Source organism: Choloepus didactylus, chromosome 13 (genome assembly GCF_015220235.1).
Source record: "Choloepus didactylus isolate mChoDid1 chromosome 13, mChoDid1.pri, whole genome shotgun sequence".
Lineage (NCBI taxonomy): Eukaryota > Metazoa > Chordata > Mammalia > Pilosa > Megalonychidae > Choloepus > Choloepus didactylus.
Window position 1 is genome coordinate 19,343,274 of NC_051319.1, and position 21,483 is coordinate 19,364,756.

Genomic DNA, 21,483 nt, shown 5'->3' on the forward strand with positions numbered 1-21,483 from the left:
CAGCCCTCAGATTCATATGAAATATCTGGATGAATAAGCAAATATCGCTCATTCATTCATTCATTTATTTAGCAAATAGATATTGGGCACTTACCAGGTGCCAGATATTCTGGTAGGTGTTAGAGACACTGTGGTGAGAAAAGTCAGATGCCTGTGTTGCTCCTAGTCCAGCAGAATAAGAAATAACATTTATTGAACATCGAACCTCCAGTTCCTATTAGAATTCTGACATTCCATGGATCAATGAACCATAATTCAGTTATATTATGGAATCTGCAATCCTGGTGGAAGTTGGAGTGATGAAAGTTACAGCCTTCATGTTCCTCACTCATGCCCTTGAATTTGAAGAGCAGAGGGCTGAGAAAGGGAGCATGGTGGGAAGTTGGTGGAAGAGCGTATAGAGCTCCTGGGAAAATGCATGGTAGGATTGGGCTTATTTTTGTTGGAGTCTGTGGTGGTTTGAAGCTGAATGTGCCCCAGAAAAAAATACGTTCTTAAATTTAATCCGTTCTTGTGGGTGTGAACCCATTGCAAGAAAAGTCTTTTGATGAGGTTACTTCAGTTAAGGTGGAACCCACCACAATCAGGATGGGTCTTAATGCTATTACTGGAATTCTTTATAAGCAAATGAAACTCAGAGAGAGAGAGAAAGCCACAGAAGCCAAGAAGTTGAACCTGGAAGGTAAGGGAGAGAACAGGAGATGCTGCCATGCACCTTGCCACATGACAAACTAAGGACCCCAGTATCATCAGCAGCCAGCTCCAGAACGCCACAGTCTTTGGGGAGGATGCATCATCTTGATGATTCCTTGATTTGGACATTTTCCTGGCCTTGAAACCCTGGGTGAATAAATTCCCACTGTTTAATCTGACCCAATTCATGGTATTTGTTAAGCAGCCTAGGAAACTAAAACAGAGTGTGAGGGGAGCAGTGTGTGTGTGTGTGTGTGTGTGTGTGTGTGTGTGTGTGTGTGTGTGTGTGTGTGTGTATGAAAGAGAGAGAGAGAGAGAGAGAGAGAGAGAGAGATGCTGTGAAGGTGGTGATGGTGTCCAGGTTAAGGAAAAACAAAGTCCAGATTTCCTTGTCTTTCAGTTATTGGAAGAAATTTGGCATCAGCCTGGGAAATGCAAACTGACTTCAGAAAAATACCCGTGAGTTCTTTTTTAGGTTCTAGGTCTTTTCATTTCTTCCTTTGACTAAACAAACAAACGAAAGCTGTCTCTTCTGAGACCTTTAATGCATGAAAGGAGGAGTAAAAATGTTGCCTTGAGGTCAATCAAATGAAGGAGTCACTTTCCTGGAGGGAATTCATGTGCTATCCCCCTCTCATCTCTGGAATTTCTTGGGCTCACCACTGATGGAGTGGATAATAATCTTGAGCATAGTTGTGTTTCTAAATGAACTACTCATCTGTGCCTACTGGGTACCTGCTCTTGAAGCAACAGATTTGTTAGAGGACCAAAAGAATAGTGGTAGATTATTTGACTAGATTTTAGTGCTGCATTCTTTTTTGGATGTGATGAAATCTGACTTATGAAACTAATTATAGATAACCTAGACTGTCTATTTTTTTCTGACCTCTGAGTGGAAACAGGCTACAAGAAGCAAGGGCTGAGACTAAATGGATGTTCACCAAATTGTGGAGAGCAATGAAGAGGTTGTGAAGTTCAGGTTTATTGAACATCTTCGAAATAATTTGCTGAAAAAGTCAGCAGCATGTAACTAAAACTGTGGCAAGAGGCATATGAATAGAGCCTTCCAATGCAAGTGAAAACATGGAGACAGAGAAGTCTGAAACTTGGGAGCTGATTTTTGGGAAGTGTAGTTCATCTGAAGAAGAAGACAGTCAGATTAAAACTTGGTGAACAGGATCCAAAGTTTGTGCTCATGTAGACACTGATGAATGGCAAACTGTATGTACTGGGAAAATAACTCCTTTACCCTGAAATCTGGTTCTCAAGGAAAGCCGACTGAGAAGAATTTCCAGAAAAGAGCACTCTAAATGGGAAAAATGAGAAATGTTTGACAAAAACAAGGAGAAGAATGAAATGTGAGTATTAGAAAATCATGGATCATTATTTCCTGCTATAAGGTAAGTATGCCAAGAAGGAGAATGAGCAATAACTTTTAAGAGTCAGAGAAAAGTTCATTTAACAGTTGGGTTTTTCTTTTTCAAACCTGAATGTAGGTAAACTACATTCTGACCACTTCATTTTCTAGATGTGAGGATATGAAAGACTACAATGAGGCTGCCTCTTCCCCCACTGATTGTGCGATACTACAAAGGTCTGGAATGAATCAGATGCAGGATTGAGGTCTGCCATGTGACATGCAGGCACATCATGAGTGTCTGTGAAAGTAGAGAAATGAGGTGATGGTCCCTTTACAAATTGTTTTTGACTATATGTTCATATGCAATTTAGGTACTGAGCAATAAATTTCAGAAGTGTTTAATTCTTTTTGAATGACCCTACAGTTATTAAATAAATAGAATAATGAATAAATAGAAGTCAACCCATTAGAAAGTAGTGTTTATTACCTGGATAGTATGTTATCAGAAATGTAGGGAATTTTTTAAAGAGCTCCAAGGAGTTTATAATTATGTTGACTTTTTTTTTTATCTTCATTTTATTGACATATATTCACATACCACGCAGTCATACAAAACAAATCGTACTTTCGATTGTTTACAGTACCGTTACATAGTTGTACATTCATCACCTAAATCAATCCCTGACACCTTCATTAGCACACACACAAAAATCACAAGAATAATAATTAGAGTGAAAAAGAGCAATTGAAGTAAAAAAGAACACTGGGTACCTTTGTCTGTTTGTTTCCTTCCCCTATTTTTCTACTCATCCATCCATAAACTAGACAAAGTGGAGTGTGGTCCTTATGGCTTTCCCAATCCCATTGTCACCCCTCATAAGCTACATTTTTATACAACTGTCTTCGAGATTCATGGGTTCTGGGTTGTAGTTTGATAGTTTCAGGTATCCACCACCAGCTACTCCAATTCTTTAGAACCTAAAAAGGGTTGTCTAAAGTGTGCATAAGAGTGCCCACCAGAGTGACCTCTCGGCTCCTTTTGGAATCTCTCTGCCACTGAAGCTTATTTCATTTCCTTTCACATCCCCCTTTTGGTCAAGAAGATGTTCTCCGTCCCACGATGCTGGGTCTACATTCCTCCCCGGGAGTCATATTCCACGTTGCCAGGGAGATTTATGTTGACTTTTAAAAAAATTGGTGGACTAAATTCTTAAATTTTATTTAACTAGTATTTATATAAAGATTACTATGTGCCAGGGAGTTTTCTGAGTGCTTTACAGATATTAACTGCTATACTCATTTAGATTAAAGGACCTCATGATTGGAAGTACATTTATGGACTGTTCTAGATTATTCTTCCTGGACGGAGGGAATACAAGAGTTTGAATGTGAACTGTGATCATGAGAAAGCCTAGACATGGACTGTGATGTACTATTTTTCATGTCCACAGCCCACCATGAAAAATAATCATGAGGCTAAGTTTGCCTACATTTTATCCTGCCTTCAGATGCCAACTGAGCCCTAATGTTGGTTTTTACTTCCTAAAGTCTCTCATCCAGTTTCCTGTTTGTGTCTAACTTCATGTGACTTCTAAAGCACTGGGGCAGACCATAGAGTGATGCCAGTACTGGGTTCCAGGAGTTATGGTAAGCTGTTCAGGGAGATATTTGTGGCATGTGTCTAGGGTGTCCAATGCCTCTTCTTGCATGTAAGAGTTCCATCTTTCATCAGTGGAAGATGTTGTGAGTTTAAGCAACTAACTTAACAGTTAGGGTCATGCTAACTGGAAGTACCCCTTACCTTTCACAAGTAATCTCAGAGCCATGGGTGAATTATGCTGAGGAAATGGGCAGCAGGAAATTCTGTTTGCAAGATTGTCTGAAACATTCCAGCTGGAGTTACAATCCCCATGCTTCCTCACAAAACAGACATTCTTCTAGTGGAGGCACCAAACTGATCCCATCCCAAATCAGTGTCATTCCTAGAATAGTTCCCCACCACTGCTAAAGATTTCACAAGTAAACCCAGCTAAGAATAGTGTCTTATTTCTAGAGCCCTGACACAAGAAACTCAACACCCTGTTTTGCAGGTCAGATAAATGAGATTTTGTTTTCAAGAGCTTTGTCCAAGTGCGACTGAGGAGAATGGAGCCTGAGAAAGATTCAGTCTGAGTGAGAGTCTAGCAAAACTCTCTGCATCATCTGTGAGATGGCACTGAGCAAGGTTATATTAGACTAAAAATGCTTTTGAGCATCCCTACATGCAGAATTGACTACCTGCCAGTGCCTGAGGCACCAAAGAAACTTTCGTTAACCCTGTCTGAGAATCAAATTAAAATTTCAATCTTGCATTCTTAAATGTTGGTTAGTACTCTCTGATATCTCACACTTATTGCTGCAGTTTGTTGCAAAGCTCATGTTCCATCTTTCTTCTTTAGGACAGAATGCCATACTATCCCTCTTAAATGGTTCAGTTTATAAGGATTTATTATTGTCCCTCCAAATTTACTATCAACTCACCAATTGATGATCCTAAAAACTTTGAGAGAGCAAGAATGATCATCGCATTATTATTAATGAGAAGTAGAAGCTGATTAATAGATGGGTAGTTTCTCATGGTTCATATTTAACAAATGACCGATCTAAAACTAGATCCCAGGCGTTTGGACTTCCTTTTGTGATATTCCCATTACTTCACACCACCTCTGCCCACAGGCTTAATTGTCCAAGGCCTGGTACCCCAAGATGCTCTTGCTCATGTATCTGCTTTAGTTTGGCAAGGAAAAAAGAGTTTGGGGCTAGGAATGGGTCTCTACCCACAGCACAACATTTGAGGCAAATGTTCTAATTTTCCCAAGTACGAGAAATCATCATTCCTGTAATGTTTCTTATATGATTCTCTGGAACCCATAAGAATATCACAGTATTCTTTGTCTGAGGTACTAACTATATTGTTTTGGTATGGCTGCATTTGTTTAACAAAGATGGTTTGCATTTAGATGGCCTGTTGCTTTCTTCCCTGGTCTAAATTATTCCTTCCACACTAGAATGTTTCTTTTCTTCTTTGGCATCCATTAGAAATCATCGGCAACATGGCTGTTCTCCAGAAACACTTCTGTAGTGCCAACCACAGGACTCAGCATCTAAAAATAAGAATTGAAAAAGAGATTTAAGTTAATGCCCAGAAAGAATTCTCTCCATGTGTCTGGACTAAAATTTGGTAAAATCCATTCTAGGGAGAAGTGTGAAATATATGAAACCCTTATTGCTGTTTCCTAAAAAGACCTTGGCCGAGTAATTAGTGAGAACAGGACTTTTATACTCTGACTCTCTATATTACCCACGTTTAGCTCTTTGACTTCAGGTTCTGTAACTTCAGAAGAGATTCTCATTCTGTCCGGAGCCCACAGCTGAGCAGGCTTCCTGGGAAGAAGGAGGACTCCTCACTAATGAATCCCAAGCTCTTAAAGTTTATATTTTCATTTAGCCATTATTCATTTCTTCCCTTAAGGAACTGATTAAACCCACCAAATGATGAAACATGAAATCAAATAGTTTGAGGACAGAGTGGGCAGTTTAGAATTTCTTTGAAATTCAGTGTGGAAATAGAAAAATTGAAAAAAATTTCAAAATTAGTTAGCTGGGATTTCCCCCACCCTTTATTCCATCTAAAACTCACATTTAATTCCACAGGAATGCTTATGCCTTAAAATAAAGCTGCCTGATTTGCCTTTTGTACCTCTTTACTCAGTTTTCCCTTATATTTTTCATCTTACTTCTGCTTTTCAAGTGCACAGTCTAATGATAAAGCCCTATATCCAGTCTGATCACTTACAATTGTTCAAATGCTCCAAGCCTGGTATATTGCTAGTTACTCCCTCCCTCAGTCCCTACCTTCCTTTCTTCTTCTCTTCCTTTTTTCACACAAACATCTTAAAACCTTCTTAGGGAATACTTTTAGGAGTTAGTAATAGTTACAGTTATCTTTTCTAGAAAATATAAAAAATAAAATCACTTGGATCCAGAGATAAGCTAGGGAACACATGAAAGGACTGCTGATTTTGTTTCTTCATGTGCTTTCAAATTTTACGTGTGGTTAGAAAAGTGTCATGGACATTAAATCCAGAGAAGAACTCAGGACAATTTCTCAACTGTTTTTTTCCTCAATAGTCTATAAACTTCATGACACTGCATTTTACACTCTCACCCAGATTTAGATTTAGATAAATGGATTTAGTCTCACCCATGTTTGGAATGTGACTGCCTTTTTGCTATTTTCTAAAGAAATATTAGTTTCTTACTTTCTAAAGTTATGACTGTCTTGTCTACTGTGGATTTACTGTGGATTCATACACAAATAAAACTTAATTATTTTTCCCCAGAATAATTTTGCTTCCTATTGGTCTTTTGGACCCAGGTGTTTCTGGTAGACCTTCTCTCGTGTGCACAAATTATGATGCCACAAGGTTATGGATTTTAAATTTATGTGGCAGCCCTTAGGACATACAAGTAGTTTTTCAGTAAAGACAGAGTCTTAGTTTTTATCACAGGCTGAACCTAGATTGATTAGCTTTCAAAATGTTCAGTTTTCTCTTGCCAAGGAGATTACTTTAGAACCAAGTAAACCAAAGCAGGAGTATTAGCAAGTCTGTTTCATAGCTTGTTAGTGGTTTTTTTTTTTTTTTAATTACCCTATGAGACCCTAATTATTTTTCCAAGTAGACAAAGGTTTACTTAATCTTGCCAATAGGTTAAAAATAAGTATCTTTAAGATCCTCATGTATTTTCTGGAAGTTTGCTGAATTTCCATTAACTCATCCCATCTTGCTTGAATCACAAAGATGACAATTTTGTAAATTTTATTTTATCTCCATGAAAATCTGGAGATGCCTGCCACATGGCTTCTTGTAAGCCCAGGAAACCTTCTGCCAAGCCAAGCTCTGCAAGCTGGTCTGATTTACTTGCCTTGATGTGACCTTGTTGACACAGTTCAATTCTTTGATGCTTTCAGCACTTTCCCAGGAACTGGGAAAAGCTGTAAGACTTCTGGATGTGAAAACACTTGAAGAGAATCCCAAGTTTGGAGATTCTGTTCCTCGTCCTTTCCCACCAGATGCAGAGCTGAGGTGGTGTCCTGTAGATTTCCAGGATGTTGTCATCACGGCTTTCTTGAGCAGAAAGGCTGGTGAATCCAGCTGTGGCAAAGGCAAGGCCCAGCTGTATTTCTGAGTGAAGACTCTCTAGCTTCCTCTGGGATTAATGTCTGGTGTCACCACTGTTAAATGTGTGTTCTGGGATTTGCAACTTTTGTGCCCATCACAATCAGCTGTATCTTTCATGTAGAAAATATGGGGAGGCCAGCTTCAATCACTTTCCTGTCTTCATTGCCCATCGACATGTTTAGAAAAGCTTATAGCCCCAGAACTTAATCTCTCCAATTAAAGTGTGGTGCCCATGTTATGAGTTGCTTACAGGCTCCAAGGGCTTAATGATATTCCAATATTTTACTCTACTTGGCTGATTTATCTTAAATCTCAGATATGTCAAGGTTTCAGCTTATTCAATCAGATGCATGTGGTATTGTAGCCACAGGCCTGGAGTCTGGTATTGGGGAAGGGAAGGGGCAAGGAGGACAAAGGGAAGGAGCTGTGAGTGGTAAGTCCCTTTGTGCTCCTCCTGCCCACTTTGAAGCCCTCTGATGGAGGAGCCTTGGTGAGGGCCTGAGACATGCCCACCTGCAGGGAGAGGCACTTGTCCAGTGGGAAGGCATCCAACTGGACCCCACAGATGATCTGTTGCACAGAAAGTGAACTCAACATGTGCATTGTCGGGGACGTTTCCCTTTAGTTTTTCAGCATGTGCTTTGTAAAGGAAATTTGATCCACATGTGTCAAGGATTCATTTACACTTAAATCATTAAAGCATTGTTCAGAATTTTTGATGTCTAATAAGTCTTCTGAATTTTTTCAAGAAGTTCTAAGTACGCTGCCAAGGGCAAACCTAATCCCCAGCACCAGAGAATTCAAGTTTTCTGCTTGAGTCTAAAATCCTTGTTTCCATTTCATAGAAAAGCCCTGTAGCAGTCAGCATTTACCTGCCCCTGCTTCTAAGTGTTCTCAGAGGATCAGAGTTCTGGAAGGGTAAAATATGATATGGCATGATTTACACATCTGGCCCCGATTTGGGCCTTTTTTCTAACTTGGTGGGAGAGACAGGATGTATTTTACTTTCATCTACCTCTGCTTCTCTGGAAACATTGTGTGGTGCAAACTCCAGATCATTCTGAGTTCATCTGGTCAATGAAAACTGAAAAGAAGGAGACTCTCTTCATTGAAAGGATTTGGGAGCAAACATAGGAAACAGAGTGAATGCTCAAAGAAGTGCTAAGTCTCTATTTTTTTCATGACAGGAGCTGGCTCTGCCACTGTGGATCTGCACTTTGCTAAGAGTCCTTCCTCTCTCACCCCATTAAAAAGTTCAGCTGTCTCATTTAGGGTTAAGGCTGGTCCCCTCCTTTCCCTGAAAGCCTCCCCTTTACTAATTCACATTGCTCTCAATCTGTCCCAGGTCCTTCCTGTGGTAGAAAACATTCAGATAAATTAAGTCCTATGAAGTTGGTACAGAGAACATGTCGTTCCCAAGACTGGGTGACAATTTAGGCAGGGATTATGTCTCTTTAATTTCTGTGATCCTGGTGTCTAGCACAATACCTGGAGTACAATAGATGCTCAAACAATGTTTGCTGAATAAGTGTGGTTTCTTTGTACAAGGAGAAAGCCACACTAAATCCACTCAAATTCAAACATTGTTATCTTTCTGTGTTTATTCTAATGGTTTTACCCATTCAAACCTCATGTCAGAACATGTATCAACTAAAGTCACCCCATGCTTTTGAGTGAGTCTTTCCATTACCCTCCAATCACCCAGGGAAGGAAGAACCAATCCTACATTCAGGAGGGAATGAGGCTAATCTTTCTCTACTGTTCAGGTTTGGGCTTGTGTTGAGCCAGTGTGTGGGCCCGTCTCTTGATTCCTTTGAGATTCTGGTCTCTTCTCTCTCTGGATTGAAGTTCCTTCTTCTGCAATGTGAGAGTTAGAATAGTTCAGTGGTTCTATACCTTTAATCTTATATGACTTTTTTTGGGGAGGGGTTATTTGGGATATAGGAATAATCAGGCTTCCAGTTATTTGGGAGAGGAGTGAGCTAGGCTATTCCTGGATATCCCTGGTAATCTCTCTACTATAGAGAACTCACATAAGCTGATTTGGCCACTGACAACATCAGCTTCTTTTGGTAATTATTGGAAGCTCCAACAGTTAGAAGTAAGTGGGAACTGGATATGTGCTTCCCCACATCCTTGTCATCAGGTGTTAGGTCCCAGTGGAAGCAAGTCTAAGGCTGAATTCCACCATATAATATGATTTTTATTAACAAAGAATCATGTGATCTGCTTCCATAAAGCTTGATGAGGTCTTTGTCCTTTTAGGCACTCAGACCAATACCTTGCATGAAAGATCACTTCAAGGTAGATGGAACAGTATTCTTGGAAGGAAAAGTAAGTCTTCTAGTTTGAACAGGCAACAAAGTCCTCTATTAGGTGGCAGAAGACTGGTCCAAATGGAGTTCTAGACCGAGGGTACCACACTGAAGGTAAACTTGGCAAATTTTTATACTTTGTTCAGTGCAAAGGTTGAGGTGTCTGCATACTCTTCTTAGCTGACCACATAGCTAGAGTACATTTTATTTCACCACTGAAAATTTGTTTAACATCCTTTATGCTAATTACAGCCTCTGAAGCATACTTGGAAAGTGATGTCTAAAGCTGCTTGCAGTAGGCTTTTCTGGGAGAATTCTTAATTAGGGTATTTTAAACATTAGCTAACCGCTCCTGCAGAATTCAGGTTAAATTGAGGCTCACATAGGCATATATCACTCTGTTTATTGAGAAGTAGTTTATAATAAATTAAAGATACTGTAACACAGCATTGAGAACCAATAGTCTCTGTGATCCTATCATTAAAGAGGTGATTAGGCTCCTTCTATGCACAGAAAGAGCTAAAATGTCAAGCAAAAACAATTTTGAATCCTGGTTAGAAGGTTATATGGTCCTTTTGCCCTTCACTCAACAGTTTATGAAGTGGTCTCTTTTTGTTTTTAATGTTCTCAAGAAGGGAATGGAAATATTACTTTTAAAAATGAAATAATTTATTGTTATAATGGTTTATTTATTCACGGCATATTTAAAAGACATTTTAGATGGTCTTAAATGAAATGATTTTGAATAAGTCATTAATAGATTTTTAAATTATTTGATGTGGTGTCTTTGTGAAATCATGTATTTGTGTAAGGAAATGCATTTTAGTCACAGCAGGGGAACTACTCATCTAACTCATTCAAGCATGACTCTTAAATTTGTTAGGAATATGGTAATCATGTTCTTATAGTAGAAGATTGCATTTTTTTTCTGTCATCGTATATTGTGAATTTAGATATAGAATTAATTTCTGTCATATCTTGCCCCCAAATCGCCAGATTTCCAAGTAATCCACATTATTTAGATATCATTTGAGTATTTTTTCTATTATAAAAAGGTCCAAACTTTACCAGCCACATGTAAATCCTGACCTTAAAGTATATCAATGCATGGATGTGATAGTTAATATGGAGTCAGGATGACCACTTCATTCAGTAATTCCCAGTCAGTGTCTACCATGTGCCAGGTACTGTACTGAGCACCATACTGGATGTGCAAGTGCATCAATAGGCCAGCAGACTCATTCCCAGCTTCACAGAGCTTACAGTTGTGCATAAGAGGGGAGATGCACATTGGTTTAATGGACCAGATGACAAGAGTGTATCTTCCAACTCTGAGTTACACTTTGAGGTCAGGGATTATTTTGCTAATTTTGTTTGCTCTGTGTGTGTGTATTTGCGTGTGTGTGTATGTATATATGTATCACATGCCTAAAGAGTGAGACAACCTTCTATGCCACGCACTATAGAAGTCTGCCTGGGTGATCACACCCACTCTCAAAGTTTTAATTGCTACCCATATAGTGATGATTTCAACATATCAATCTATAGTTATGACTTTTCCTTAGAGCTTCTTTCTGACTTGTATATACAACTGCCTGGTAGTTACCTCCACTTGGACATCCTTCAGGAACCTCGAATTAAAGGTGAAACATGGTGACCTCATCTGTTGCCTGTATAGACCTGTGTGCTTCATTCTCTTTCAGTTAAAGCTGTGTCCAGTGCCCAAACAGAAGCCCAGAAGCCACCCTAGACTTTTTGAGTTTTCAAGATCCACATCCCATCTGGTGTCAAATCCTACTGATGCTATGGTTCTAAGTATTTGCAAGGGTTGCATCCTCTTTATTCCTATTATTTCTGCCTCAGTGTGGGACCTTTATTACAGGTCACACCAAGAATTGTAAGGGCTTCCTGACTGGTCTGACCCCTTCCATTTATCCTCCTCAAAGTCAAGTTCTACACAGCCCAGAGAGTGATTATGAAAACACAGATCCAATCAGGTCACTTCCTAGTTGAAATCTCTGCAATGGCTCCACATGGCAGTGTTTTCCTGACTGTTGCTAAGGACCCATCAGTGCGTCATGAAATCAGTTTAGTGATTTGTGACAAAAGTTTTAATGAAAATTAATTAGAATAGATTATGATAGAATACAATAGAGAAAAGGAACTATTTTCATATAGTGAGAATGAGTAATTTTTGCAAAACATTTGTTGTGTGTGTGTGTGTGTGTAGTGTGTGGCTATGAGTTTTGTTTTTCCTTTTTTTTATTTTTAACTTGGAATCCTGGTTAAAAATTGGAAACTGTGATCTAAAGAACTCAAAATTTTCTACGAAAATACACTTAGAAACTAAGGAGGACAAATGAAATCCCCAGGGTATATGGGGACAGCCTCTTTATAAATGAAAAAAACTTTCCCATTTTATCTTTACAAATTTACTCAAATTTTGCATTCTGCTCACTAACGGACCTACAGTTGCCTTCTTATAAAACAAAGCTTTTAATTGCCTATCTTTAGCTATGTCTTTTTTTCCCTGAGATTTTGCATGGGCCGCACAACAGCTCCTCCCTGGGGCGCTCATTCTCTAACCTCAGAAGCTAGATCCAGGGGTTAAGGCCAAGCTGCTTAGCATAGGTTACACTTCCTTTTGGGGTCCTGACCCTGCCTCTGGGTACTCCCTTGCCAGGTGCTTTGGGTCCCAGAAATACCCAGAGGCTTTCCTAGTTCCCTCCCTCTGCCCTCCCCGGACTGTCACCTGCCTGTGTCCCTTTGCCTCCCTCTAGCTTCTGCCTAAAATGTCCTGCCTCTTCCCCTTCCCCAGGATAGTGCCCCCTCTCATGTTAGAGCTCAGCTAAGGAGTCATTCCCCTTTAGGAAGCCTCTCCAACCCCAAGCTGGCTTTCTGCCTCCCTTGTCTACCCCCATGTGAGCTGAGGTGATCAGGCAGCTGCCTTGGCCTGGCCCAAACTTGCACTGGGTGGGATGATGTCAAACACAATGCTTTTATTCAAAGTCATCATTCCTGGTCACCCTGCCATCAGCAGGGTACAATTTAACATGTATTTACTGATGTGTTATTGCAGCAGAATATTATTAATCTGTGTTTGTCTTGCTGTGTGTTTCCCTTTCTTGGTGTGAGCGGGTGGCTGGCAGGCCCTTTATAATCCTTGCCTCTGGGAGGAAAACAGGAACTGCCTGAAGAGAAGTCTTCCTGTCTTTTGTTGAGTGATTGTGTGAGGCTCCTGGATGGGACAGAGGGAAAGGGTGAGGCCTGGAGAGGAGCTTTGTGGACAAGCAGAAAGAGAAAAGAGACTCCCCAAAGGAGGGGTTTATGTTTGTACCTACTGGAGGCCCTGGGCTGGCAGAAAGTCCTCAGAAATCACGATCTGGTGTGTCGAGGGGGCTGGACCCTTCCCCAGGGTCTCTAGTCTTGCCAAGCCTCCCTAAGAGGGGGAAGAGGGCAGCACGGCTATTTGCCCTGAAGGGATCATGTGGGCCGGGACATCAAGCACCTCAGCAGAAACCAGAGCAGAGGCAGGTGATGGATAAAGAAGGTCTCCCTGGTGTCCTGGGGCTCCAGCAGGCATGGCTCATCCCTGGCAGACAGGAATCCCCAACAATGACTGCAATTGCATTTCTGGGGAACTTCAGTTGGACTTGAGTTGATCTGAAGAAAATGGAAAAAGTGATATTTCTTATCCATGTCAATTTGTGGGCCAAGATCTCCATCTGTCACATTATCTTTTTTTGGCTTCATATTGGATCTTTTCCCCTTATCCTATTAATAGCTAACATCTATATAAGTTAGTGCCACATGCAAAGCAGCTCATTTAATTCTCATGACAATTCTCATAAGGTTGGTCTTATTGTTATCTTGCCCCAAATTCCACAACTAATGAGTGGTGGAATCTGGATTTAAACCAGGTGGATTGGATCTCGAGTCCTTGTACTCACCCCCTCCCCACCCTGCCTCCCTTGGACTGGGCTGCTGGTATTGCCATCTCTTTAATGACCATACTTTGGGCTTCTGTCTTCTCCACAGGGCTTAACTCAGGGTCAGCAGAGGTGGTCAACAAAAACTGGTTTTTCATTGGTTGATTTCCTGGAACCGTAGGAACTTACCACTCTGCAGCAGGAGCCCGACTCAGTCCTGCCCTCTCTGACATTGCCTGGCCAAGGGGACCAGGCAGGTTAAAGATGAGCTCTCGTCCATCTCCATTCCCGCCACTCTCCTGATCTTTCAGCTGCCTGCACAGCCACGAGGAGAGGAGCAGCTGAGCTACATTCAGCTGTTGTGTGCCTGTCCATGTGTTTTATCTTTCAGGCTGTGTTAGGTGGCTACCCAGTTAAGAAGTAAGGGGATTCTAGAACTCTGAACTCTGCAGCTACTCCCCTTTCCCTGACATACTCTGTAGCATCATTCCCAGGAGCTTCCCTGTGCTTAGGGAACAGGGGCCCAGGGGCTCCTTGGATGAATAGCAGGGATGTTTTGGGTTATAGAGGTCAAAAAGGAAATCCTCTAGAAAATTTTTGCTTTTGATCTTTGCCTGAAGACATCTAAAAGGCTCTTCCAAGAGAGATTCCCCCAGGGCAGAGCCAAATTCCCTCTTTCCTGGGAAAGAGGTCACTCTCTGCTTTTGTGACTTGATTTGAAACCAGTGAAATGATAAATGTGCCATCAGGGCAGAAGCATTCTGTGCCAGGCTGTCTTCACAACAAAGGCGTCAGTGTGAGCCCTCACTGCATCCCACACCGTGGCTGAGTCGGGGCCACAGAGTGAGGATTCAGGCCCATTTTGGAGGCTGCTGTGCTTTGAGAACCCTAGGAGGGAGCCCTGTGACTGCGGGCTTTGTAGCTCTGAGGCTGGAGGGTGAAATATGAACCATTTCTGTTTCCTTGCCTTGTTCTCATCTAAGCCCAGGAAGTGGAATGAGCTGACGTCTGGGGAGACAGTAGAACAAGCTGTTTCTGGAAGGCTTGTGCTAGTTTCCCACAGGACTATGGGTCTTTTTCTGCTGAGCCCAACTGGCACAGCGTCGGAATGCCAGACATCCTCTCAAATTCAGAGCCATGTGTCACTTACGAATAGCCAGAGGCTGAATTGGCCTCTCCTGAAAGGTTCAACCTTGGTTATTTGGGGTATTGAATTTGTTGGTTTCTGACAAGTGTACACACAGCTGCAGATGATGCTGCCGGATCTATCCGTGCCGAGCATTCTGTCCTGTAGCCTGTGTGCTGGCCCCACTCCCAAGCAAATGCAGGAGTATTATTAGTAATAGGTTGTGTCTCTCCAGGGATTGCTAGAGAGAGCTAGCCGTGCACAAGTCTTTCGGCCTTTGCTTTAAGTTCCATAACACACAACTGTGTAAATCCACCTCCTCCCCAGATCTCACTGGAGGGACAAAGAGGGTTTTCATTTCTTCATGATAACACCACCTTTCAATACTTGAGAATTGAGATGCTGGGTCTTCATTCACATAATGTCCCACTCTGTTTTGAGGCTAGTCTTAAAGTAACCAGTCCACTGCTCAGATGGCCATTGCAGGAGGATCCAGGTTTGATGTTAGGTACACTGGCCATCCCACTTCATCCTACCTGGGTAGACACAGATGGAGAGCCCCTTCCTTGGTCTGTAGCTAGGTGAGACCTTAGGGATCTGTGCACAGGGAAGGCTCACATACCAACATCCACCTGCATCCGCAGGATGAGATTCTAATGTGGCTGCAGGATGATGTGCATTTCTACAGATGGATCTTTGGCTCTCAAGATGCAGAGGGTTGGCTCGTCCAGCACCAGGAGCTGCCAAAGGGGGTATCATGTGCACTGGATGATTTTAGTGTTCCCATCTGGAGTTTTCCAGGTCACTGCAATAAAACCTCTCTTCGGTATAGGTTTAACTTCCTTTATCTTTCTTGGTGAAAGAGATAGATTTTATAAGGGGACTGAATAAAGTAAGAAGAATAGATGCTGTTCTCTCCTTCTTCCCCACTCCCAACATCCTTTCTGTTCCTGTTTTTCCTGGCAGACCCAGCTCTGCTCTGGGGCAGTGCAATCCTATGAAGAGAACACACTCAGGATTGGTTCCGGAGCTCATCCTTGGACCACACACCCAGGGGAGCAATGCATTCAGTCGCAGAGTAGGGGATGGTCTCTCCAGAGGGCAGAGAATACCTTCACCTTCAAAGTGTCGAGCACTGCCTCCTTCATAACACAGGGCTGAAATCCTGAAGGATAAAATGAGAGAATGACAAAGGGAAAAAGGAAGAGGGCATGAGCTTGATTCTTCTGCAGGTACATCTGCCTCCTCTTCCTTCCCCACTGTTTTGGTTTGCTAATGCTGCCCTTTTGCAAAATACCAGAAATGGATTGGCTTTTATAAAGGGGGTTTATTTGGTTACAAAGTTAAAGTCTTAAGGCCATAACATGTCCAAGGAAAGGCATCAACAACACGGCACCTTCACTGTAGGATGACAATGGTGTCCGGAAAACTTCTGTTAGCTGGGAAGGCATGTGGCTGGCATCCACTTGCTCCCAGGATGCGTTTCAAAATGGCGTTCTCCAAGATGCTGCTCTGGGGTGTTTTGTCCTCTCTTAGCTGCAGCTGCTCTTCAAATTGTCACTCTCAGTTGCTCTTGGGGCATTTGTCCTGTCTCAGCTTCTCCAGTTCAAAAGTCTGCTTTCAATGGCTGTCTTCTAACTGTCTCTTATCTGCAGCAAGCATCTGGGCCTGTGTGGCTCTTTTTAACATACCCCAGTGATCCAGTTAAGACCCACCTTGAATGGGTGGGACAACACCTCCATGGAAATAATCCAATGAAAGATTTCACCCACAGTTGATTGAATCACATCTCCATGGAAACATTAAATCAAAGAATTCCAATGTAATCAACGCTAATACATTTGCCCACACAAGACTGCATCAAAGAACATGGCTTTTTCTGGGGGACATAATATATACACACCAGCACACCCACTTAGAGAGCACAAAAGAAGAGATGGAGCTGCATGTCAGCCCTCCTTTGATGTCTACACAAAACTACTTCCCCATCTTCCCCTGGGCCACACTGCTAATCTCAAGGCTTCATGAATTCTAACCACTGGTCCATGCCCCACTTCTGAAGTAATCTTCTTACCCAGGGTTAATAGTGGTTTCTCTCATGTATGGCTATTTCTTCTTATGGGTAAAACCTAGTTAATAATGTTCTCTTAACTTTTTGCCTAAAGGAGACCTGTAGATTTGAGCTTTCGACAGAGATCATCTCTCTGGGCCTAAGAACGAGGGCTGGTTCAGAGAATGAGGGCTGGTTCTTAAATTTCTGAACTTTGGCATTTATTGGGGGAAAGTAGAGGAATGGAGAGAGTGAACATCAAAGCTCTGAGTGGGCAGACTTGCCAAAGCCTGGAAATGATTTTGCTCCCCTAGCTCTAGGACAATTGGTCCAATTTACTTGAAGCCAATTTACCAATTGTTGACTGACCAATTTGCTGAATTTACCAAATTTACTAATTTACCAAATTACTTATTTCTTTTGGTTATTTATAAAGATTTGAATAATTGGCTTGGGATGTGTTGGCAGGGCCTGAAAGAAACAACGGGGAGTCAGAAACAGTGGTCTCTGTGAACCACCCTACAGGTGACATGCTGGAAACTCCAGGGGGCGCCACTCACTGGACCAACATCTGCATTTGGGCGGACAGGTGGGAAAGTTAGAGGAGGAATTCACTGCAGAAATGCAAGCAGTTTTAAACTATTCCATTCTTTTACACCAGTTCTTATTTCTAACCATTCTTCTTAAAAGTTTCTCAGTCAGCTCCTGGAGGTGGATTCTTCACTGGCTACCTTGCCTTACATACTTCCTCATCCTCCTTTTATCTCTCCTCTTCCCCTTTCCTCACTTTAGACCAACACCAGACCCCCCTCATTCTCTCCTTGGGGCACTAGCAGAACAGTTTAGCTGTTTCCTAGATTGCCTTTGTGCCTGATGAACTTTGTACCTCCCAGGTCTCACCTTTATCACAAGAGGCAAGAAAGGTGGTTTCTTCCCTAAGAGGAATTATGATGGCAGCTCTTAAGGTGATACTTTAACAAAATATTTTCTGCACATGAGCACACTCCTTATGATTTTGGAAAATAGATGCTAAATAAAACCCCAAATTCTTCAAACTCCATGTTATAGCCTTCACTGGGTTGAAAGGAGCATAAAGGACAGAAGGTCAGAGCAAGATGCTCTGCCTGGCTTTATACATCAAGATCCCAGGGATCTCAGCGAAGAAAGAGAAACTGAGCTCAACAGGTTGGGAGATCAGACTAAGGGTGTGCCAGTTTGTATACATTATGTTCTCCAGAAAAAGCCATATTCTTTGGTGCATTCTTGTGGGGGCAGACATATTAATGTTGATTAAGTTGGAACCTTTGGATTAAGTTGTGTTCATGGAGAAGTGACTCACCCAACTGTAGGTGATAGCTCTGATTGGATGATTTCCATGGAGGTGTGGCCCCACCCATTCAGCGTGGGCCTTGATTGGTTCACTGGAGCTCTATGAAAGCTCAGACAGAATGAGCTCATAGCTGGCTGGAGCTGAGACAGACATAATGAAGACAGCCGTTGGAAGCTGATGCAGACATTTTGGAGAATGCCATTTTGAAACGCAACCTGGGAGAAAGCAGATGCCAGCCATGTGCCTTCCCAGCTAGCAGAGGTTTTCTGGATGCCAATGGCCTTTCTCCAGTGAAGGTACCCTTTGTTGATGGACACTTTATGGCCTTAAGACTGTAACTGTGTAACCAAATAAACCCCCTTTATAAAAGCCAATCCATTTCTGGTGTTGTGCATTCCCATGGCATTAGCAAACTAGAACAAAGGGGTTGTCACAGAAGCTCTCAGTAGGAAATAAGTAACTTATTCAGAGTGTTCCCTATTGTCTCAGAAGCCTCAAGTGTGGTAGCAGGGGGTGGTGGGCTATAGGTTCTGTTTTAAAGAGGTGAGCATACTAGACATCAGGTGTTATCTGGCAAAAATTTATATATATGATTCAAAGGGCTGGCTTAGTCATTAAGAGCAGAGGTGAAACATCCCACCTCTGCCCATGGAGAAAGTGCCTTGATGGAGAAGTCATCTAGATTAGTGCCTTCTTTAGATTAGATTGTTCTCACTTCTGGTTAGTGAGAATCTGGTCTTGGTGGGATAATCTTCTGGATTATTAGTATTTGCTTTGAGAATGAAACTAGCTTATTGTTACACCAAGGTCATGGTCCTTGATTTTGACAATGCAATTGAAATATTGTCAAGTGTTATTCAAAGGCCTCTGCTCTTTCAAAGTCGGGTTGAACTAAGGAAACGAAAGGAAATTTTCCTGCTTCTTTTCCTGCTTGATTTAACCGCTTGATTAAAAACCTCTAGGACCGAACTCCCTATTAGTCAGCCATATATAACTACATATCTGCTTCTTTTGTGGACCAACCATTGATTTGCTAGGTTTCCTGGGAAGTAGTATGCTCCTATGAAAGTGAGAAAACTGCTCAAATTTGGGCCTAAATTAGGTAAGTCCTCTGTGCCTTCCTCCAGAATACAGGCTACTCACAAGAAAGTAGAAAAGGTTTTGAGCTTTCTACAGCTAGGGTTTTTTATGAATCAGAGAGATCTGTTTATGATCTTGGAACAGAACTTCAAGTCAAAGCAGCAGCTTAGATAAGATTTATAGATGATGGGCTACAGCCCATACCTCATTCCTATTGATATAATCCATCTCTTTATATTACTGTTCAAAGACAGAAGGTATTAAAATATAGTTACAAGTGTTGGAAAGGATGTGGAGAAAGAGGTACACTTATTCATTGCCAGTGGGAATGTAAAATGGTGCAGCCCCTATGGAAGACAGTTTGGCAGTTCTTCGGAAAGTTAAGTATAGAATTACCAAATGACCCAGCAATCCCACTACTAGGTATATACCCCAAAAAGTTTGAAAGCAGGGACTTGAATAGATATTTGTGCATACATGTTCATAGTAGCATTATTCACAATTGCCAAAAGATGGAAGCAATCCAAGTGCCCATTAACTGATAAATGGATAAACAAAATGTGTTGTATACATACAATGGAATATTATTTGGCCATAAAAAAGAATGATGTCCTGATAAATGAGACAACATAGATGAACCTTGAAGACATCTATGTTGACTAAAATAAGCCAGACACAAAAGGAAAAATATTGCACAATCTCATTGATATGAAATAATTAGAATAAGCAAACTCATAGAGTCAGAATCTAGTATATAGGTTCTAGGGTATGGATAGGGGTAGGGAATAGGGAGTTAAGGCTTAAAATGTACAGAGTTTCTATTTGGGATGATGGAAAAGTTTTGGTCATGGATGGTAGTGATGGTAGCACAACACTGTGAACATAGTTAACAGCACTGAAATATATATAGAATGTGGTTAAAAGGGGAAATGTTAGATTGTATATATGTTACTATAATAAATATTTTTAAAAAAACCATAGAACTGCATGCACAACACAAGTAGTGAACCTTAAGTTAAACCATGGATTATAGTTAATAATAAAATTATAACAATGTGCTTTCAGCAATTGTAACAAATGTACCACACCAATGCAAGGTGTTAGTAATAAGGTTGAATAAGGTATAAGGATTCCACCAATGCTGATGGTCTGTATGTACAAGGTCTTTGCCTCTGTTACAAAGGTTGTATTGAGACGGCAGTTCAGTTTTTTGTACAGGTTCTCAGGATGGCTCCTGACCATGAGAAGGCTTGTGTTGCTTGCAGAAATGCCAAAACACTTAAAGCAAAGAAAGTAGGTGGGAATAAAGCTTTTAAAGAAGGAAATTACAAACTAGCATACGAACTGTACACAGAAGCCCTGGGGATAGACCCCAACAATATAAAAACAAATGCTAAACTCTCCTGCAATCAGAGTACGGTTAATTCCAAGCTTAGGAAACTAGATGATGCAATAGAAGACTGCACAATTGCGGTGAAGCTCGATGACACTTACATAAAAGCCTATCGAGAAGGGCTCAGTGTTATATGGACACAAAACTATATGAAGAAGCCAGGCAGGACTATGAAAAACTGTATCAGACAGAGAAAACTAAAGAACACAAACGACTCCTAAAAAGTGCACAGCTGGAGCTGAAAATGAGTAACAGAAAAGATTACTGCGAGATTCTGGAAGTGGACGAGAATGGTTCTAAGCACGAGATCAAGAAAGCTTATCGGAAACGGGCCTTGATGCACCATCCAGATCGGCACAGTGGAGCCAGTGCTGAAGTTCAGAAGGAGGAGAAAAAGTTCAAGGAAGTTGGAGAAGCCTTTTCCGTCCTCTCTGATCCCAAGAAAAAGACTCGCTATGACAGTGGGCAAGACCTAGTTGAGGAGGATGTGAACGTGGGTGATTTTGACGCAAACAATATCTTCAAGGCATTCTTCGGTGATCTGGGGGCTTCAGTTTGAAGCATCTGGTCCAGGGAATTTCTCTTTTTCAGTTTGGCTAATGAAAAGGAAGTCAACCACCCACAACCCAGAAAATGCAGACTCGCTCAGTTTAACCTTGACTATGGGCACAATTCAACTCCTCGCTTCGTCGTGTCTCCGTGTACTTAGAGCGGTTTCATTTTCCCAGTTGGATACCTGTGTGTCCGTGTGAGTGGGGTGAAGGAAGGGGAGCCGAAACCAAGCATGCGGGTCGGGGAGGGGCATGGTGGATAGGGAGGCAGCTGCTGAATTTTTGTTTTACTGTTTAACTTTATCAAAAAAGAAAAAAAAAATGAAGAGAATAAAATGTTTTGACCCTTAAAAAATTATAACAGTGTACTTTCATCAATTGTAACAAATGCACCACACAAACGCAAAGTGTTAGTAATAAGGTTGTATACGGCA

The 21,483-nt window shown here is 41.5% G+C and overlaps 1 pseudogene; it reads left to right on the top strand.

Moving 5' to 3' along the window:
* Nucleotides 1-13,075: 13,075 nt before the first annotated feature.
* LOC119508461 lies at nucleotides 13,076-21,250 on the top strand (annotated as a pseudogene).
* Nucleotides 21,251-21,483: the final 233 nt, after the last annotated feature.